The sequence below is a fragment of the Nomia melanderi genome, chromosome 11 (genome assembly GCF_051020985.1).
Source record: "Nomia melanderi isolate GNS246 chromosome 11, iyNomMela1, whole genome shotgun sequence".
Lineage (NCBI taxonomy): Eukaryota > Metazoa > Arthropoda > Insecta > Hymenoptera > Halictidae > Nomia > Nomia melanderi.
In genome coordinates this window covers 14,256,253-14,278,921 of record NC_135009.1, presented here as the reverse complement: position 1 = coordinate 14,278,921, position 22,669 = coordinate 14,256,253, and the positions used below count along the sequence as shown (strand labels likewise).

The window sequence follows — 22,669 nt, the reverse complement described above, 5'->3', positions numbered from 1 at the left end:
CGAATAATCTTTGACGGAAAGGACGGAAACGGGGAAAAGAAATTATTCGATCTTCGGCGAAGGGTATTCCCTTTCGACGGGAGAAGATGATTCCGTGCACGCTACGTTGTGTCGACTTTTGAATAATCTTGGAGGGAAAAAATGAATGGAGGAAGGGAATTACTCACTTCTTTGAAAGAATAGAAGTTATTTCGAATAAGGCACGTTGTGTTGAATTCTTGAATGATTTTGTTACGTTGAATGCTATGGGTCACCGAATGGAGTGGGGTGGAGGTTGAATGGGGGTCACTGGTGACCCTGACTGAGTGGAATTACTATAGTTCACGGTTAACACTTTGCTACGAGACGCAGAAGTGTTTTATATTATTTACTTTTCAGCTTTGAAACATAAAAGGGAAGAATTATTGAATATTTGGTATTGGAATTCTTAGGTTATACTATTGTCTAGTTATTTACGCTATAGAACATATTTATTGGACATTGATTATCTTAGGTGTAATGATTATTTTCTTGTAATTTTGTGTCTCCGGTCATCGGTGACCGTGGCAGTCAACGTGTTAAATTATGATTATTTGAAAGGATTTCTATATTATAAATTATGCTACCGAATGCAGTGATATTCAGCTAGAAAATGCAACAATAATAATAACAATGCAATTCAATCGAATGATTTAATATTTGATTTTTCCCATTTTGTGTATTTTTCACCATGAAATCGTGCGGCATTCAACGTGTTAAGAAGTCACATATGAATTAAGGAACTAAAGCTATAAAGCTATTTTCTATCAAATAATTTAATACTATATTTCCTCCATTTCGTATATTTTGCTCTATAAAATCGCGCGGTATTCAACATGTTGAGAGAAAGAAGGAACGAGAGGAAGGAATTATTCAAGCCGGAACAGAGGGTATTCTTTTCGGAAGGGAGAAGAGGAAGACGATCTCGAACACGCCACGTTGCCGGCTATTGAATAATTTTAGAGAATGAGAAATGAATGGGGGAAGGGAATCATTCAGTCTGGAGCGTGGGTATTCTTTTTTCATGGAAGAGGAGAAAAATGATGTTAAACGCGGTACGTTGTCTTGAATTCTCGAATAACTTGATTAAGAAAGAAACGAAATGGAAGGAAGGAATTATGCAATGTCGAACGAGGAGCATTGTTCCGCTTCCAAGAAAACAGAATAATTTCCCAGTTTGCACGGTCGATTTTCGGCTGATATAGAAGAAAAAGCGGATTATTCAGTTTTCGACAAAGAGAGTTTCATATATTCATGCTGCATTCTGCCGGTTCACGGAATATTCGATCGCGAGCGCCGAGATTAGACGCGGCGAACGGCAGCCGAGAACGGAGCCATTCGCTGCGTGTAATTTTAGAAACTTTGTAGAAATTCCTGTCCTAAATAGCTGCTTTTGGGAACGACTGTTTCCGAGGCGAGAAACACTGGCGGAATACGCCGATGATAACGTCGACTCTTCGTCCTCTTCTCTTGTTAACACTAAGTTTACGGAACGCGTCGAATTGACGCATATTGGATTTTAGAAATATTATTTTGTAAATGTTCACGCCAGTTTCCACAATCAAAATAAACGAGCATCAATTCTTTTAGGAATAATAGAATGAAGTGTACAACAAATGCTCGTAAACCTAGTGTTAATATTGTGTGACTCTGAGATTGAGTTTGCAGAGATTCGGATGGAAGTTTTCGAGATTGCTAGTTTGGAAGTTGGTTTCAGGTTTTTATGGTTGTGTCTTTGCATAAGTTTGAATGTTTTTCTTTCTTCATGAATGGGTATACTTTCTTCTGAGTACTAGAAAATTGATTTTGTAGATTTCAGTGATATTGTTAAAGATATTCTGTATATTTATATAGTTTCCGCTTCATTTCCCTTGGTATTTGTAGCCGTTATTCATTATAACAGTATTGATTAACCTCTTGCCGGACAATGACGAGTGAGACTCGCGATGAAGACTTCTAAACTAATTTAACAAGAATCAATATCGTTCATTACCCACGGATCAAAAAACAACTATTTTGCTATTATCAATGTATCACCTTCAAATGAAATTTCCACCTCAAGTAGAATGGAAAATTTTGTATTTCTTGCAAATTGTCGATAGTAAAACATTACACGAGCTTAGTAACGAAAGTAAATAGTACGGCAACAGGTTAACTATTTACACTTTGAAGAATGTAAATCACGAGGGATTCGAGATTGGATTTGAATGAAACAATGGACAAGTAAAACCAGTCGAATTTACGAATACAACAGTTTCGATGGAATTTTATCTTCGAATATTCTCCGTGACCAACAGTCGATACACAGGTAATTCGCGCAATATGCAAACGTCAATGCTTGCAATAAAAATGAAAAGTCTGACGCGTTATCGTTCTTTTATCGGCGAATACGCGTCAATTCATCCCCCATGGCGGAAGGCAATGGTACAGAGAGGGAGGAGGAGTTAACAACAAATTGATCGCCGGGAGGAACGGTGGCCGGCTCGTTTCTGGCTGGTTCAACCGAACACTTAACAGATCGGGCGAGCTTCATCAAAGTCGGGAGCGGGCAGCCCGGTATGTTTCCTTGCCAGCGCTGCAGAGTGCACATGACAAGTGTTAATATCTGGCTGGAGGGGAAGCGAAATTTTCACCGGAAGCTCGGCATAAATCGTGCCGCGTGCCCGGGACCGGTCTATTGTTTTTGTTCCGTTCCGCTTGTACCCACGCCGTGAAAAGACTCGCGTTTAAGCGTTCCGCACGGAATCCTGCGTCCCGGCTGTGCCGCCCACCCGCGCCCGCGGAACCTGGACCGCGGAGCTTACGAAATATGCGCGCGATTTTACGTCGCGGCTCGTTCGTCATCGCTCCTACCCTCGGTTCACCTTTTTTCCACCGAGAGGGAAGATTTTAGACGGTTTCAAGATTGTTCGGATTTTCCAGATTTTAAGGATTTTATACCTTTGCGGACGAATGGCGACACTCTGCCGAGATCAAACTCTCATGTTTGTGATACTAAGTTTCAAACAGATGGTTTAATTACTGAAACGGTAAAAGATCAGTACATTGTTTCCTGTTTCTCTATTATTTAACCACTCGATGCGGAATTCGGCGGGGTCTGCCTTAAGTTTCGTATATTTTAAGTAATCTTCGTCCGCAAAGGGTTAAAGATTTTAAAGATTCTGAGGTTTCCGGGATTTCTGTGATCTTTAAGCTTTATGGGATTTTTCAGATTTTTAAGATTTAGGAGGTTTCTGAGAGTTTTGGATCTTTTAGATTTCTACCACCTTGAGTTTCGAGGACTCCGGAGATTTCAAGAGTTTTTGAGATTTTTAGGATTTTTGCGATTTTGAGATTTCTTAGATTCTAGTGGTCTTTGATGTTTTAAGGACTTCTGTGATCTTTAAGCTTCATATTTTTCAGATTTTTAAATTTGTAAGATTTCCAGGATTCCTAACACTCGTGAGATTTATCAGATTCCGGAGGTTTTCCAGATTTACGAGATTCTTCAGATTTTCGAATTTCTAAGACTCCTAAAATTTCCAAGATTCTCAAGATTCATCAAATTCCAGAGGTTTCTCAAATTCTCAATTCCTCGATGCTATCTTCCTTCCGTTCACAGTTAATATCAAACTCAACACATGAGTTCGGATTAACACAATTTCCAACCTTCCGTAAAAAACCTCGTCACGCCCACGAATACCTGCCCTACGCCCGTCGCAGAGCGATTGCCATTTTCAGCGGACACCACGCCCTCCCGTACTTCCGAGCAGAACCGCAACTTGGACGATAGCCGACTTTTAAAGCTTCTCCTGCGTTAAACAGGTTTTTCCTTGGAACAACCTCGAGGATACTCTCTCGGCAAATCGGCTTAACATATTAACTCGATCATTTTATGTAGATCAACCTATCCAAGTCCTTAAAACCGTATACCTCGCAGAATCCCGCAAATTGTAGAAAATCCTCCCACGAACACCTGCTTTCGACTACGAAGATACGAAAACCATGAAAACTCTTCATCCTTTAATCCCGCGGAATAAGAAACTCCTATAAAAATCTACATTACCGAGACATCTCTCCCGAACCTATTCTCCTCAGTTCAAAGTTCCCCGCGATTCAATGTTCAGCTCGCTAAAATATTTCACTCCTCGGTTTCCTCCTTTTGTCTCGGCGAACGATCCTCCTCGTCCCGGCCAGCGGAGATTTAAACTGCAGAAATGTTAATCGAGAACGAGGACGACTCGGTTAATACCTCGTTAAGCCGCGCCCTCCTCCGAGAAGCCATTTTATTTTCTTCCCTCGGAGAACTCCGTACGAATGGCTTCGCGCGCTGTCCGGGGCCGTTCCGGATTCTTCGAAAAATTTCGTCAACTAACCTTAAGTTCCCCGGCGTTCGAGCGAAGGGCAGTTTCCTGGACTCCGTTCTCGTCCTCCGCGTCTCTCGTGCATAAAATTCAGTTCCCCGGGATCGGGAATGGTAAAAATTTCGAGAGTTACGAACACGCCGGGAAGCTCGGGTCTAATTTTTCTTCCTGCTGGAAGGGCACGCAAACGGAGGAGAGAGAGAGGCGGATTCCGTCCGTCGAGCTTCCACGAGTCTAATATTCTTTCGACGTTCGCTCGGAAGCAGTAAAAACCACGGGACAGACGTACGGATATAACGAATCGTTCCGGCCTGGCTCGCTATCTTCGCGGCGCGCTTCTTTCCGAGCGGAATAATTAATCAACGACGGCTTGGAACGTTCTCCGCTCCGTCTGCGCTGCGTTTCTGATCGACGAGTGCCTTGATTAACACTGGAACTACCGAATAGGACAAATTAACCATTCGATGTTTTCTCCTGCGATTAGTGGAGATCTACGAATAGAGAAGTTACTATAGAAGCTGATTAACACGCTCGTTACTAGCGTTTATTATATTTCAGTACAAGCAGTTATATCTTCGATTCGATAAATCTAATAGAATATTGGAAGAGTGAAACTGAAACGAATCATTGAGTTTCTAAGTATAATGTTGGTTTATAACTTCTAATAATAATGTCTATAGGATCCATTTCATTTTCATTATGGAAAGTATAGGATTACCGTCACAAGTACGTGAATCTGAAATTGAAATCGGTTCGAATCTTAAATCCACGTTTGTAGCTTTTGTAAGGAAATGTTCAATAGTTAAACACTAGATTTACAATTTGACGGACAACATTTGCAAAATAATATTTCTAGAATCCAATATGCGTGAATTTGGCATTAACCTCTTAGGCACGACGCGCCACTGTAGTGACTTTCGCGGATGTCATCTTTCTGAACGACGCGCCACTATAGTGGCTCCGTCGCTACCAACATATCATAGATCATACCCAATTGTATTACTAATTATCACAGTAAATTGTTAAAGTTAAATTATGTATCATATCTTTCAGAAAAATTATAATTTAATCATCGAAAACTTCATTCCAATGTACTCGTGTAGAAAACGGCATTGTCCTAAGAGGTTAAAACTGAAAAAGGCGGAACACGGTATCTACGACAGTAACACGTAAAAACGGATGCTTTCTCTAACTCGGCCGACGCCGACGCAGAGGTTCGAGGAAAGGTATCACGTCAATTGGAGTGGAACGCGTCGCTATTACCCTTTATTCCGGCGAACCGACAACAGGATATTATTCGGGGACGCGAGCCAATCCTAATTGCTGTGGCATTGTTCCGGGGGATCGCCGAGATCACCCGTGGGCTTCGTTAATTAGTTAGCGATTCGATCGATCTACAGAGAACGCGTGCGCGCGCGCGGGCGCGATCGCCGGCAAACAGGCTGCGTTAAAACATTGTTTACTTTGGACAATAATGCGCGGACGGTTAATGCCGCGGTGAAATGATATTTGCCGGGTTCGCGCGCTTGTTGATATTCATTGGTTGATTAAACCGTTACGAGGACTGCCGCGAATTCGCGTCACGGAGTCCTTTGGCAACGGAACGTCGCGCGTGACCATTGTGTCCTCCGGCATTTTCCCGGACGACGATCGGTCGGTTAATTTTTTCCCCCGTCGACGACGCGTTCGTCCGGTTTGCGAACGACGAAATAATTCATCGGCAACGCACGATAATTAATCCGCGTTCCGTTGATCCCCGGCAATCGCCGGAATGCTTCGATTAACGTTGGCCCGATGATTTCGAAGGATTCGCGAGTTTAAAATGATTCCACGTGTAATTTAATTATTCATTTAGTTGGAAAGCACTTTGTCACTATTTCGTAACGTTTCCGAACATTTTTTTCGTACGGTTTCTTTTATGCGGTCCCTGTCTACCACAAAAACAAGTTTGACTGTACATTTGTTGAATCATGTTGAAAATCTTCACCACGAGACTCACTCGTTGTTGCAGGGCAAGGGGTTAACCCTTTGCACTCGAGAGGTGACTCTCAGTCACCACTTGATTTCATGTAGTATAACTATAAAATTCGATATTCAATATTCAACTGTATATAATGCATCGGTGTGTGAAATATTGGGATAAAAAGCTTCGTTTCTCAATTCACTTGCAATTTCCCTTTGAGTTAATTTAACCCTTTAAACTCCGTAGGCTCCAATATTGCACCAGTCATAATATCAAGTATTTCAACGAATCAAAGAAACTACTCTAAAATTATTAGATTTTCAACGCATCCAAATTTTGCATTGAGAAGGGAAATAAAAGATCGAAGAAATATGATATTTGTAATTTTCGCTAAAGATACCATAAGAATTAGTTGCAGTTGCCGATAAATTACAAAACCATCTGGAGTGCTAAGGGTTAAAAAATATCGTCTGTCTCTAGTTAGAAAATGTTAAATATTTCCAACGAGATACTTCCGAGTGCAAAGGGTTAATCAACGAAATCGTAAGGCGAGCAGCAGTTAATGGATCCCCATCGATGAATCCCGGACAACGTAAATTACGCCGACATCTCGGCGCGAGTCGACGCGCCGACCGCGAGTAACACGTGACGCAAATGTGCGCGCATTATGCAGGCCGCCTGTAAAGCCACCTATACGTCGGGGATTAAACAGAGGCCGGATGAATTAAAGCGATCCGCATCGTCGGCTGGAACCTTCGCCGCGGAGTCACCCGGTCGCTTTTACTCGGCGCCGATTCGGGACCGCACGCCGACGTCACGTCGCGTCGGATCCGCGTCGCAATCAGCGGGAATGTAAATTCCGCGGGTATCCTAATAATTTCGAGGCGGCGCGCCTTGGTAACGCGGCTCTCGGGGTAATTAGTTATTTTCGGAAACGCGAACTTTATTGTCGGCGACGCGGCTGCTTCGCTGGATGAAATCATTGAATTACTCCTGAGTGTTCGCGTGTTAATTATTTAACGAGGATTAAATAGGGAACGTAGAGGTTGACGGTGTTAGGGAGGAACGGTGAGATGGAATGTGAAAAGAAATTTAATGGTTTGACTGTTGTCGGTGCTTAACCCTTTGCACTCGGAAGCTTTTCACTGGAATCAGTCGACACTTTCCGATGAAACATGGGCGACATGATTTGAAACTAATGAGAAACTCTTGAGAGAACTCTTTAATATACATATTTCATATATTGATGCATTATACAAAACTTAATATTATACATAGCACTTTGTAATTTTTTTATATAAAATTAAATGGTGACTGAGGGTGACCTCTCGAGTGCAAAGGGTTAACAGGTTAAGCGACATTTCGGTTACTGGTGACTGGTTCCGAATGACTAGACGTACAAGACAACCGATGTCGAATGAAGATGTTTAATAACAAAGTTGATAATAGTGCAAGGATTGTAACGTCAAATGGTTAATAATTATTCCTGCTTTTCTTTGCTACGACAGAAAAACTATATGGGAAAATGCTTAAGATTTTCGTGCCGCTTAGAGTACTTGCTGTGACACTGTAGATTAGATATATTGTGAATAATTAATGTTAACCCACTACAGAAGCTCTTGCATGGAAAATTTCCAGGGAATTTTAGCAACTACAAATGGCACTCGAAGGGTTGGCCCTTTGAACCCCAGAAAATTTCCACTGGAACTACCATTTTTTAACCCTTTGCACTCGGAAGCTTTTCACTAGAAATATTTTAACATTTTCTGATGAGGTAAAATCGATATTTTGTGGAACTAAGTCGACGAGAAGTCACATTATTTTATTTGAATATTTCTCAAAATGATGCATTGTAGGGAATATAATATTAAATATCAAATTTTATAGTTTTACTGTATGAAATCAAGTGGTGAGTGAGTTTAACTAAACACAGATGACGTCATTTGAAATTGACTTGACAAGAAGTCGCACATACATTAAGGAAACTATCCTTTTCAATGTTTCATATATTCATTTATTATACAGAATTTGATAATATTAAGTTTGACAATTTCGCTGTGTCAAGTCGATTGGCGATTGACGCGCTTCCAGAGTGCAAGAGGTTAATGTTAAATTCTTAGTACATAACCATTCAGTGCAGAATATAAAGAAACAAGTGATGTTTGAATGCAGTGGAATTCAGCGTTATGATTATTTGAATATTGATAGAGGGAGGAAGATGGAAAATGTTTATAGGAACGCTGCGAGAAATGAAATGAAATTTTACAACGATGTTTCCTTTTTATCGCCGCGAGCGAACGAGTTGTTCGAGGGGATTGGCTTAGATGATTCATTCCGTGTAGTGGGTAACGGCTAGAATAGTAGTAGAGAACTTGAAATTGAGTTCTCGTGGTCACCGCGAACTAATTTCAAACGCCAGAAGCCACTCTTCCGTGTAAGTGGACGACCGAAATTCATAATAATTGTATTACGTGTTTCCTGTACTGTCTTTAGTTTAATGAGTTACCTTGTAATTTGAATATATTTCGAAAAAAGATGGAACAGACGGGGAACGTCGAATCCAATTGTTGAGGTCTGAATATTGAATTCGAAACGGTCTATCTGAGAATCTCTAGAGTATCTGAATAATTACGAATATCTTCTGCATTCCCTCTCGATTAATCTGAATCTATGGAAAATATTAATAGTAAATGTAGAATGAAATTCTCAAGGTTTCTACATTCATAAATCTCTCTGTCAAGAAGTCTATAGAATATCTTAACAATTACATAAAATATTTTCTACGTCCCTTCTCAATGAATCTGAATCTCTAAAAAAATAAAATATTAATAGAGAACGTAGAATGAAGTTCTCAAGGTGTCTACTTAAAATTTAAATCGCTCCACCAAAAAATCCCCTAAAAATCTGAGTAATGTACATTACACTTTCCACATCCTTTCAATTAATAAAACGAATTAAACTTCAATCTATCAAACAAATAAAATATTAATATCTAGAATACCTTAATAATTACATATAATATTTTCCACGTCCCTCCTCAATGAATCTGAATCTCAAAAAAATAAAATATTAATAGCAGTAAAAATCTGAGTAATTTCCACGTCCTCTCGATTAATAAAATCAATTAACCTTCAATCTATCAAACAAATAAAATATTAATACCTAGAATACCTTAATAATTACATATAATACTTTCCACGTCTTCTCCCATTAATCCGAATCTCTCAAAAAAATAAAATATAAACATAAAGCATAGAATTAAATTCCCAAGGTGTCATTCAATTTAATTCCGTCCGCCGACAGCTCCCTTAAAAATCCGAATAATTGTATATTGCGCTTTCTACGTCCTCTCAATTAATCTCAATCCTTCAAAGAAAGGTCCTCGAATAGCACGTCCGTCATTCCCGTCCGTGTCTAGCGACGTTAGTCGCACGATCCCGTCGATACTTTCGCGGAAGATCAGCCCGCGTACATCGTTATTACCGTAGTTAAGTGTAATTAGCGTTAATTGGACGAGGAGAGTGTCCTATCGAGTAGGTGCGCCGGGGAACTCCCGCTTAACGGCCAATTAAATCTCTCGCCGTGAATTGCATCGGCGATTTCAACCCGGCGGCGTCGCCGTTTCGTTTCTCGGCCTGAATTTCCAGCGAAAATTCCCGCGGATAGATTCACCCCACTGTCGCCGACAAGATCCATCGTTTCCCGAATTTTCATTCTTTTTTTCCCGACTGAAATGGACCGCGTTATCGCGAAACCACCGCGTCGCGCAAGAATGTTCCCCGAAAAACCATTGAATCCCGAATTCTCTAATTTCCTTGTATTATGCGAATGTTAAGCGTTGCGTGATCATATTCTCAACTGTTTCTTGTATCGTAATGTCAACTCTTCGCACTTCGAAACTTACAGAAATCGAGAAACAAAACTATTTTATTCTAATACTTCACATATCCATGGAATATGTAAAGCTTAACCCTTTGCGGACGAACGTCGGCATTTCGGAGAGATGAAGTGTTCATATTTGGTAGACTGAGTCGCAGAGAAATGATTTAATTCATCTGACAGCAAGAGATCAGCTCGTAGTTTCCTGTTTTCCTATTAATTAATTGATATTTAATTTAACTTCTGTTGAAGACTTCGTAGATTTCAAAGCATCTTCGTCCGTAAAGGGTTAATATTATATTGAGCTTAATAATTTCACTATATCAAATCAAGAGGATTAATAGGAAACAGCGTAAACAATTCTTTTTAATTATGCTACTGGTACAATTATTATCCTAGTGGTTACTACAAACAGTACGTTTATTAGGAATAACTTTTCTATATAAAAATTCTATCTTCCTAATGAAACTTTTTAAAAATTTCAAATCCATTCTACATCTAGTCTATTCCTCCCCTGAATTCTCAAACGGAGCGTCCATTTTTCCAAAGCGACGCGCAAAGTAGCGATTCTTCAAGCTTATCGAAAGAACGCGCGTTATCCGCGTCGTCGCTACGAGGAGGATGATTCCGGAAACATTATGCCCGTGGATCGACTCGTCGGGATTACAAGGAGCACGGTTGACGAGGAATCCAGCGGAGAATAATGAGAGGGAGGGATTATATCAACTAGCGCGCACACGCGCGAATCCGCCGCGGGCTTTTGTGTTCGGCTATCATTGCGGGCGACAGCGGAGCCAAGTCGACGCAGGGATTTAATTAGAGGAGAAGGTCGGACGAGAAGGATCGCTTTGATGGAAACGCCGGTTGTACAGACCGCGACGCGTAAACTCGACGGCCCTGTTTCGGCCGGTTCGCCCGTTTCGCCTAAGTTTCGCTCGCTCGGAGCATCCGCGGCCGTCCGAAATCCGAGGACCGGCGACAAACGTAACTTTAATTTCCCGTCGAAGTGTTCGGATCGGCTTAGATAATCGTGTTCACAGTCACGGCTCGAATAACGGGGAGTTTCGACCCTTTGAACCTCTTCCGCTAGAAAGACCACGTCCGGATGTTTTTGTTGCAAATTTCTAATGACGCTTTGCGTACATCGATAGTCTTGTTACACGTACTGCGAAAAGTGAATTGAGAAAATAGTTTTGAGATCTCATTGTTCGAGACTCCATCGTAAACTAAAACACAATGAAATGTGTTTCGATTGAATTACTCTTTCATAGAGAATGTATACACATTCTAATTCTACATCTAATTCTATTTTAGAAAATGATGGAAACTATCTTTCAGCGCCACGAGAATCTCGAACGTTTTATAATTATCCCTTCGTAGCAAAGGCAAACAGGAACATCATAAATTGCCATAAGAACTCCATTACTATTATCAACTTATTCATATCATTAAATCCCGCATATTATAATTCTTCAATTTAACGTGTTAACGCGAATTCAAAGTAAAACCACCTTGCTCGTCATTTCATATTTAACATGCACTTCTTTCAATCTTGTTACACGAATTACAGCAATAACCATCCTCGTTCGTTCCCGGGCTCTTCCGTTGATCCTCCTACACCGTGGAACTTGAAACAAGGATCTCGCAGACGCGATGAACGAGATTAATCCCCGGGAAAATTAAGTAAATCGAGCCAGAGATTATACACTTTCATCCCCGGCTCTCCCAGCGGGGGTTCGTTGACTTTGTTCGATTAAACGCGCGGAAATTCTCGCGGCGGGCGGTTCAAATATTTCCTCGTTAAATAAATCGCCGGGCCGGGGGCCGAGCGCGCGAAGGCGCTCGATAAGAATTCCAAATTTTCCTGGTAGACGCCGACGGTGCGCCGGTAACTGGGAAATTTAAAGGGCTCGTCTCCGCCGGGCGGCCACTTTGTTAATAAGCTCAACAGGTGAGAGTCGGCTCTCGAGCGGGAAGGTACGGGGAAGATGATCGCGGGAGTGCGCGTGAATATCGATTCAAAGACGCCGTACGCTGTAATTTTTATGGTGGGCCTTTGAGCGCTTGTCCGTGCTAATGGCGCCGGATTTTTAGGTTCTTTTAGCCCCGTGTCGGTGAGACTCGCGATGATTTCTAGATTAATTTAGCACTCGTAGTTTTGTGATGTGTCAGCAACTCCTAGCAATTTTGATAGTGATTTGAAAATTAACAATGTTATAACATTTCTTAGACCTTTAATTCTCTTCTCGGTAGTTCGGTAATTTTAAGGTAGTTTTCTTAAAATTCATTGAAATATTTAATATTAGAACTGGTGCAATATTGGAGCCTACGGAGTTCAAAGGGTTTCTTTGTTTCGCAATTATTGATATCGTAAAAGCATTCAATATTTGAAATGACCTTGAAAATAAATAGTGTCATTTGAATACTACAATGAATGTTTGAAGAAACTGAAAATAATCTATTGTCACAATTTTTAAAGTTGTTTTGTTTTTTTGATTTTTGAATATTCTTGGTTAGCTGGGAACAATATTGTTCATAGTTTAGTAGGGAACATTGAATATTTATAATGCAACGTATCGTCGAGTGTGAAGGGTTAATGGAACAACACACGGTAACATTTTTTTCATTTTTCTGTTTCTCCATGATGCAAAGCGTGTTTTTATGGAAATAAATGTCCCTCGTTCGTTGGATATTAATTACCGTAATCGTTCAATGGAACTTTGATCGTGGGGTGAACGTTTAAAATAAATGTAAAACGAGAATTGTATTGGTCCGAATATTCCCTTCGTCATTGATCTGTTTTCCTTTTGGCACTGGAATCGTTCTGTTCTTCCTGTTTTGCACATGAATCCATTTGAAATCAAATACGTGCATTACAGATTATTGGATTCTGTATTGGAACATGTCAAAGGTAACCGAGGAACGCTCTAAACAGTTACGATTAAAATCTGGAATTGAATGAATAATTAAAATCGAAAATGACGCTCGATTGTATCGCTGAAATTTCATTAAATCTCATCTTCGAGATCCAGGATCCAGAAATCCATTCTCCTAGCTTCCGAATATGTTCTATAATCATTTCTGAAGTCGTAAATGAGTGTTAATAATAATAGTTCAATATTAATCAATATTGTTGAATATTAATAAGAGGACTGAGAATGGTAAAAAATATATGTAATGTGTTTCGTTATAAAAATCGTGTACGCGTGTTTACATTGAATGATTTGAAGTTCGAAAAAGTTGCCGATATTTGAAAACACTGTAATTGAAATACACCGGCGTGGTTAGTTAATTATTTCCCATTATGGACACAGGAATATTGCGTTCGGCCGACGAAGTACCGAACGATGCGAAATTGCAGCATTTATTCGAAACACTCGTTTCCTTTTTGCTTCAAGGTACAAAAGCAATTGGTAGGAGAAGGAGAAAAATATTTGTAGCAAAAAGATACACCATTAATATCGCGCGCATCGAATAAAGGAATTTTATTAAAACCGAACAATGGTAATTTTCGCAAACCCCTACAACACACCGGCACACCGTGTATTTCGCAATTTCACAAATTGCTCGATTTCTGTTCCAGAAAGCCATTCACCATCCAATTAACAGCGCCGTATAGAACATACCTTTTTAGGACAGAATAAATGCTGAACATACAATATAAATTCATTTATTCTGAAATCGTCCAATTGTTTCTCCGCAAAATAACGCGGCACGGTCGACAAGAAACGAATGTGAAATATATCCTTGATAATTCGCCCGCGTTTTCATCATTTTTTAAGCGTACTCGAGGCGAGATTATACTGGAATTAATTTTAATTGATTTAATCTTATAGAAACAAATAATTTATTCGTTCGAACAAAAGTTCTCTCAGCCGTTAATCATCTAATTAAATAAATCATATAGATCCCACTTCGTTTAAGAATCAAATAAAACTGGAAAATATTTTAAAAGTACTTAAAAATCTCAAATCTCCATTTATCTCAACTGTTAATCACCTAATGAGATGAACAATCTACCTTCCACTCTATTTAACAATTACATACATAATTCACCTTCCTATGTTGAACATTTCAAGTAAAAATTCAACAAAATTTACACAGATCCTTATCCAAGATAGACAAAACCGAGAGAATAGATATTTAAACTGTTATCTCTAATCACCTAATTAGATACACAAATACATACATAATTCACCTTCCTATATCGAACATTTCAAGTAAAAATTCAACAAAATTTATAGAGATCCTTATCCAAGACGGATGAAACCGAGAGAATAGATTTTCAAGCTGATATGAAGCTTCTATGGCGACTGTTCCGTAATAAGAGGTGCGAGCGTTCCCACGGATCGCACTCGGCGTGTTCCGAAGCCAATGGCGCAGCTCATCCCCGTGACTTATTTATTCATTTCGTCCCGCTGCCACGAATCTGCCCGCGGCAGGCAATAAAGTCCGTGCCGGCGACACGCGACGCTCCGCCGTCTCCGTGGCGCAAGAACCGGGCCATTAGTGCGGCCGCACCGAAATCGAGATGAAGTCCGACGTTTGCGCCGGCTCATGCAAATCATCGGTTGAATTATTCATTAACGACACCCGCCCACTCGAACCCGCGCACCCTCTTCGCCCGGGCGTTCCTCGTTTCGATGCGCGAAAAATAGGGAGGTTTTTATGGGCTTTCGCCTTTCTTCCGTTTAATGAATGAAATTGTCTTGCGCCTTTTAGGGCGAGTTCATTCGATACAAGCACGCGGAGGAACGGAGGCGGCGTTTCGTAATTTGAACGAGTTTTAACCTCTTGTGTTGTGATTTCCTTTTGAATCGTGATTCATCTGAGTACTTCGTTATTAATATATTTATTCGAAATAAGAGGAAGTTCCAGGCTTTTTCTGTGTCAACGTCTGCTCTAAGCTATAGTATAAAAGAGGAATAACATGTAATTTGTATTTTGACAAATTGAATATTTGTTTGCTAAATTCTATTTGAAATCTTCGCTTCGACTTTTCAGGCTATTTCTATATCAACGTCTGCTCTAAGCTATAACCGTCAATCAAAGAGAAATAACATGTAATTTGTATTTAGACAAATTGAATAATATTTATATTTCCTAAATTCTATTTGACATCTTCGCTTCGACTTTTGCTGGTGATGTTTGAGTATAGAGATTTATAGAATTCTTGAATTATCAAACTACTGATGTCGATTTGTTCAATTTCTAAATTTCAGATTTCTTTAACTAAAAAAGTTATGTTGAAAAATATTTAATTAAAAATGTTCTATTTAATTCTTCTACCATTAAAGTCTGAGAATTGAAAAAGATTCGATCAAAAGCTTAAAATTACAAAAGATTCGATCAAAAGCTTAAAATTACAAAAGATTCGATCAAAAGCTTAAAATTACAAAAGATTTGATCAAAAACTTAAAATTACAAAAGATTTGATCAAAAGCTTAAAATTACAAAAGATTTCATTAGCATCTTGAAATTATAAGATTTCATTCAAATCTTAAAATTAAATCTACAAATCCTTGCGTATGCTTCTTGCAGAAGAATCATAGTTCGACAGTGAACAAGTTGAATAGAGCACGAGGATTTAGTTAAATCAGAAATGTTACATGCCAGTTACACGAGTTTACAGCGAAGCTTTTAGCGTCCAAATACAAAGAGGAAGGAATCAGAGTCTTCTGTTTGAAACGTGGACACAGCCACTCGAAGGCTCGTCCTTATTTCGACGGTTTTATGTCGATCGCTGCTCGTGACAATCGATATTCCGTAGAATCGGTACACTTCTGTCGGCGACCGGTTCTCGGCGCTTCAAACAAATCGCGGATGTTAATTCGAGAGCAGCAGATACTCTTGTTTGATTGGTCGGTCGATGGGGGCGGATGCTGACTCGGAGCGATTCCCAATCTCTTCGATGGTGTTTGAACACCGGCGTCTTTTCCTTCTGTGAATTGCGAAGGAATCGCGAGCAACGATCCTGCATCCGATTCACTCAAACGATGATTGTTCCATACTGTCAACACTAGATCCACGGAACCCGTCAATTTGACGGATATTGAATTTTTCAAACAATATTTGCTGACAGTATAATCCTCTGTTTTCCACACTTTAATTTTTAAAATAAATATCTATAAATCTGGTGTTAACGCTAAAACTACCGAGCAATCGACTTTTCTAAATTTCCCTATAGAAGCAAGACATCTGTTCAGACTTTAACCCTTTGAACTCTGTAGGCTCCAATATTGCACCAGTAGGAAAACCATACAGCAAAGGGTTAAATACCAAAAATTGCTAACTTGCTAAAAGAAATGAAGTATAGATCTAAGAATTCGGTTGGCGTCGAAACAAGTGTTTATAAGTAAAAAAATTTGTTCGAAGTATTAGCCCTTTGAACTCTGTAGGCTCCAATATTACAGTTTAAGAAATGTTATAGCACTTCTCATTTTTGCTAGAAGTACTATAAAAATTAATTGCATTCTGATAGATTACAAACTGGAGTGCTAAGGGTTAATGATAAACAATAAAATAAATCCAGCGACAGCAATCGCAAATTCTAAGGCGAAGAGTTAAATATCAAAAGATGCTAATCAAGGGTTAATTGATCTTCAATTCATCAATTTCCCTAATAATTTCTCACAGGAACATCTATTACCTTTATAACGATAACAACAAAAAGAACTCACAGGTAACTTTCACCTAATTCCAGTGTCAAACGACGAGTGTACACGAGATTCGACAAAAGCAGTGTCGTAATCCAAGCAAATCGGCTTCTAAACTCGAATTTTTACCAGCCCCTCCGGAATCCGGTATGTTTGCTCGGTAATGTTGCTCTAAGTCGATATTACTCGATGCTGCACGCCTGGTAATGTTATAGCAGCTCGCGCCGGTTGGCGAAACGCGATAAGTCTCCCGTGCGCGACGCTGCATCGCGAGCCGGCGGTTTTATGCACCTTTTTTTCCCCGCGTGTCCTTTACGACTATCGATTACCATTCCGTTGAGAGTGCTACCTTGTCGATTGCTCTAATACGATACGTTTTTATCGGGGTATCGCGGAATGTGTTCCAACTGCGGAAAATTGTCGTGGATGGCGCTGGATAGACGGGCTCGCGAATGGCTTTGAAAAGGCGCTTTAATGCGATACAGAGCGTCCATAACCGTGAGATACGTGAGACGAGTTTCTATTAGATCGGCTTTCAAGTCGGACTCTCTGCCATTTGATTTCTAAACTTTATATAACGTTATTTCTCGCTAAATGGTAAGTTTCACAGCATGATATATGAATAGAGAAACAAAACAGTGAGTATTTAGATATTACTTCTCATAAGTAATGGTGTTTCTCACTTCGTAAGATATTTTTCGAACGGTGAAAGTATAGAATAACTAGGTTTAACGAATACACGTGTATTAGTTTATGTTAATTGGTCAATAGTTTTCAATTCTTGGATATTTCTTATTTACATTAGTCACTTGTAAGTAATCGTTTTTCGAGGAATAAGTACTAGGTTCAAAATAGTATCTTAATTATTACAAGCATTTCTATATCTGTTACCAATGCACCGTCACAATGAAACATGACAAAAACATCTACGACATACCAGAAAAACAGAAACTTTCAAATTTCCCGCACAACTACCAAGAGACGTACAAACAGAATTCACTCAAACTAAAAACAAAACGAGAACTTTCCGAGTGGTTTTAAAAGACCCCGGCAGAACCGCGCGCGCCATAAAATTTTCGGCCATCCGGTGGGACGGCGGTTCCCTCCCGCTTTTATCGCCGGAGTAAAAAGGTTCCCGCATGTGAAAAACCGCGGGAAGCTCGTCACGTAGATCGAAGACGTTCGATCGTAAAGGATAGGGCGGGGGCGGAATTCCTTTGAGCCGCGAAATTGCTCGTTCCCTTCTCGATAGGCGGCGTTAAGTCCCGGCCCCGGGAAAACCGGGCGAGAAGAAAAAGTCGTCGGCGCAAAGGGAAAAGCGGCGCGGCGCGGCGCGGTAAAAACCGGGGTAATATTAGTGAACGCCGCGGAGGGCGGAAAGCGCGGCGCGGAAAAGCGGCGATTCTTTTTGCTCGCGTCCTCGTGAAGTTCTTAATTAAATTCAGCTAGCTGCCGGGCCACGGGGAAAAAGTCTCGAGGAAAGCCGTTGAGCTCGCGAATTAAGGTTTTCTGCGAGCCGGGCGGGAAAAGGGAGGATCAGCTTGAAAGAGGCGCGGGTGGGACGGGGCCCTCTCGACCATCGGATCCTCTTTTCGAGTTGAATTATTCCGCGGGACAAGTGGTTCCGTTTCCGCGTGAATAAACAATGGATTCTGAATAATTGCGGCGAATCGGCCGGCTTTCAGCGCTTCCGTATCGGGGAATCCGCGTAGCAGTGACTCTTCCGCGTTGGCCGAATGGTTTTTCATCGTATAGAACGGGGAATGAAATGGAACTCGGTTAAGGGCGGTTCGCTTTGGTAATAGAGGACGGATTCGAGAATTAGTCTCGAGATTGTAGTGAATGCGGAGATCGAGGGGATCAGTTTTTATTGGAGGATCGCGTTCGAGTGGAGGAAGATTGATTTTCAGGTTTGGTATTGGTTGCGGAAATGAATTGAATGATTTCGATTCAACACCCTGTAGTCCAGTTGCGGGCTACCATTACGAAGCCAACGCGTGTTCGAAAACAGTCGAATCCCGTAGAGTCCCGCTCCGACAAGATGGCGCGCACCGTGAGGACCGAGCGGCACGACTCTTCCACTCGTTCGGTCCGCCTCTGTCTTCGACGCATGATTGTCATTGGCGCGCGACAATGACAAAGGACGGGCGAGATATTATGATAGGGACCAAGGTCCTAGTACCCCCAACTTTGTTCAGTTACCACTGCCCTGCGAAGCCAACACAAAATGTCCGCTTGCGTTGCATTGTCGGCACACGTGGTACTAATTATCACAGGTTCATGGGACCTGTTCGGTTTCTTAGATACGTGAGTAAGCAAAATCTGCCTTATCGAAGTATCTTGTAGATAACAGAACTTGGTTGGCTTAGCTCGGGCACTCTGGGATCGCCACTTCCCATATTACGGTCGATGGTCGAATAAAGGTGAACTCGCGAACTCCCTTTGACACCTCCTTTTTTTCTCGTCAACTATTATACTTAAAAGGAAATATAGGCGTAACGTATGCCCAGAATTTTTCTCTTGTTCCAATAAATTACTAATGACAAAGTAGCCGTATCGATCGGAGTTGATAAAGAAATCATAGGCAAAGGAGTTAAATATATTTATTACGCGATGTGGCTCTAACGAGGATCGGCGACTAATTCTCTAATTTTCCTCACCTGCTCTTCCAAAAAGGAAAACTCAGTCTTCAGGCCAACATGACCCAGGTCATGGTGGTCCCTTGGTCATAAATCTGTCACTGGGTCTGGACTATCTCTCTCCCCAAGTATCGACAAGCAAAAGGGCCATCTACAGAATATAAGGAAAGTTTCGAAAAACTTATAAAAATCGGCTGCAAGTTAATCGCAACTGAGGGAGTCAAGGGAGATCACCGTGGGATCCCTATTTATAGGGATCACTTCAACATACGTGCGCCGAGTGTCGTGACGCTCCTCCATAAAACATTGAAATCCACCGCGATAGGCGGGGGTGACTCGCGGCCCGATAGATCGGAGCTTATTTCGTCGAATAAAGGGTCGTCTTAATAACGAGACTTGGAACGCTGCCCCGCGCCCGGCGATCCCGCGATTCAACAAATTTCACTCCCGCCAGCTGATACCCTTCGGGCAGACCCTCCTTATTGCGGCTCGGGTCTTATCCCCGGGAAAATGACGGTAATATTTGTCAGCGCGGAGAGTTAAGGCCGCTCGTTGGATTTTAGAAATTGAGCTGTTCATTGGGGGAATCGGTTAACTCCCGTTTTGGAATTTTTCGGGGCTTCTCGTTGGCTCTGGGCTTCGCGTGTTTAACCATAGATTCATGGAACCCGTCAGTTTGGGAATTGAATGTATTAGCCCTTTAACTTACAATCGCGTGTCGGACTCGAGATGAAAACTTTAAAATGAATTTGAGAGGTCTAAGTGTTGTTTGTTGTTTTTGAAGATAAATTAGATTTTACTTTTCTACTGTCAATCGTTAACCTTTGGAGTAGCTGTAGATTAAGTTTGAAATTAAGGATGAAGTAGTTGCATCGATCATAGTTCTGAAATAAATCATAAGGCAAGGGGTTAAATGTATTATTCCGTAAGAATTTGAGCCGATTTTGATCGATGCAATTATAGAATTTATATTATGATTCTATGTTCTTGGCGAACTAATTTTCACTATCTATGTGGACGAACGTGTAGTCTTCTAGGGACGTTAGAATAAAGTTGAAATAAACCGTATATCTAGGGTTAAAGAAGATTTTCTTATTATTGTGGTAATAACAAAAATTACTTCGAAGTTTCTACAATAAAATATGTGCTATAATGATTATTTAATTTTCTATTTAAACGAAACGACTCGCAGCGACTGTCGATAACACATACTTCAATGTTTCAGGCACCTCGTTCACGGACACGGAGTCAAGGCAGCGAAGCTGAACAGTGGGTAAGTTTAAAATATTTCAAAGGAAAATTACGAATTATTTCGTTATTCACGTAATATTTTCGACAGAAGAAACGAACGAAGAAGTACAGTTCTCAGTTAGTTTAGACTTACGATTTCACCTAATTGATATTTCATTCTAAATTACTCGAGTATAATATCCCACGTTTATTAATCCATTGTGTCTGATCCAACCACGATCACCGTTTATTTCCACAAAACCGAGTGAAACCGGTAACAATCATTATAAAAGTGCACACGAAATCTCGTTTGCCCCGAGTCCGTTACAAACCGGCCGCTCCCCGCGGGTTGAAAGGCTCAACTTATTCGATCAAGTGTAAATTGAGTTTCCACGGGCATTACTGGATTAATAGCGCCGTAATCGGCCGACACCCTCGAAACATTATACGCGTTTCGAGCGTTTGACCTCCACGTTCACGAACATTACACAGGTATTCCCTCCGAAATTGCGCGCACTAAGTTCAAACACCGTTCCCATTGAAAAGCATCCCCCAACTAGTAACACAGAAAACGCGGTCGGTTCTCGAATCTCCGGTAACAACCTTACATTAGCAACCGAAACATTTATCCTAATTCGAACATTAGTACAAGATTTCTACGCAAACTTTTCATTCAAACACAAATCTCCATAAAACCGTTCGAAACTCGCAAACATAACAAACTTGACTATCCTCGTAATTTCCTTCATTTCAAATTCCTTTCGCGTGAACGTTTCCTAACATTTCCAATAGTAAGAAGCGTCACATACAGTTTCGCGCGATGCAAAGATAGCTAAAAGGTTCAAACGTTCAGCTTGACTCAAGTCGCAGGTCAAGATGTTAATCGACCTCTCATAGATCGTCACGCTAGTAGCTCCGAAGAAACAATTTGCAGCCGAATTTGTAGCAGCGTTCAGCGATCGTGAGTCCGGCCGTCGATCCCGCGGATAATAAAACGTTTACGAGCCCGGTGATTCACGGTGAGCGGAATAAAACGTTACGAGTGGCGCGAGAACAGTATCAATCTTCGGCGGCGGGAAGTTCTTCGGAAAATAGGAATGGCCGCGTGTCGCGGATCGGTTTCGCGGGGACAGGAAGAAGAGGGTCGCGGCACCGAGCGGAATTTATGTCGCCCGGAATCCATAACCGCCGCGCGTACCTCGCTGTTTACCCGAAAAACTTTTCCATCTGCGCTTCACCGACGATTCCCTCCCTTTCCCTCGGCCGGTTCCTCCGCGTTAGTTCCTAATACGCGGCTGCACCGCTCCGACAACCGCCGTTCCCTCGTTTCACTTTATTTTTAAGGAACCCCAAGTAATTCCGAGTTTACTGCGAGCTTACGACCGCCCGGCGCAAACGGTTTTTGCGAAACTCGTGTTCCCCGTATGCCTGATTGATGCTTACGGCTCGACAGCACTCCTTCTGCGGAAGAATGATGGATTTTTGTTTACCTTGGAAGGTGAATATTCATGCGGCGCACTCCGTGGATGCTGAAATTGCGTTCGTTTACGTTTCGAGATCTTCTGTTAGATTGACGCGTGAAATTGATTAAAGCTTCTAATGGGAAAGAGCTCGAAGTTGGATACTGGTGTGTATGTTGATTGAAAGGTTTTAGGAATGTAATGGGACGTTTCTGAAGGAGCGTTGATATTGGATTATTTCTGTTTTGTAATTATTTTACTGTTTTGGCACTCGTTTGATACACTTTTTTAAGATCTAATGTTTGGTTTTTGGAACATGGTTGTAATATGGTTTTTAATAGGTATTTGTTGGGATTCACGGGGAATAATTTTTTTGAGAATATTGTTGAATATAGAATTCGATTGTAAGCCGCGATTTTAAGGGTTCTCGAAGCTTCTTTTGTGCATAACAAGTTCTGCTGGTCTCGGATCGAGGCAAATT

General features: G+C 41.0%; 1 protein-coding gene across 4 annotated transcripts in view; it reads left to right on the top strand.

Moving 5' to 3' along the window:
• Tpst (tyrosylprotein sulfotransferase) overlaps positions 1–22,669 on the top strand; it is a 292,529-nt gene that overhangs the window by 196,584 nt on the left and 73,276 nt on the right. For all 4 annotated transcript variants that reach the window (XM_031988631.2, XM_076371966.1, XM_076371965.1 and 1 more), the window contains one exon: positions 20,724–20,771. The gene's annotated coding sequence lies outside the window, so the exon portion shown is untranslated. The remainder of the gene's footprint in view (positions 1–20,723; positions 20,772–22,669) is intronic.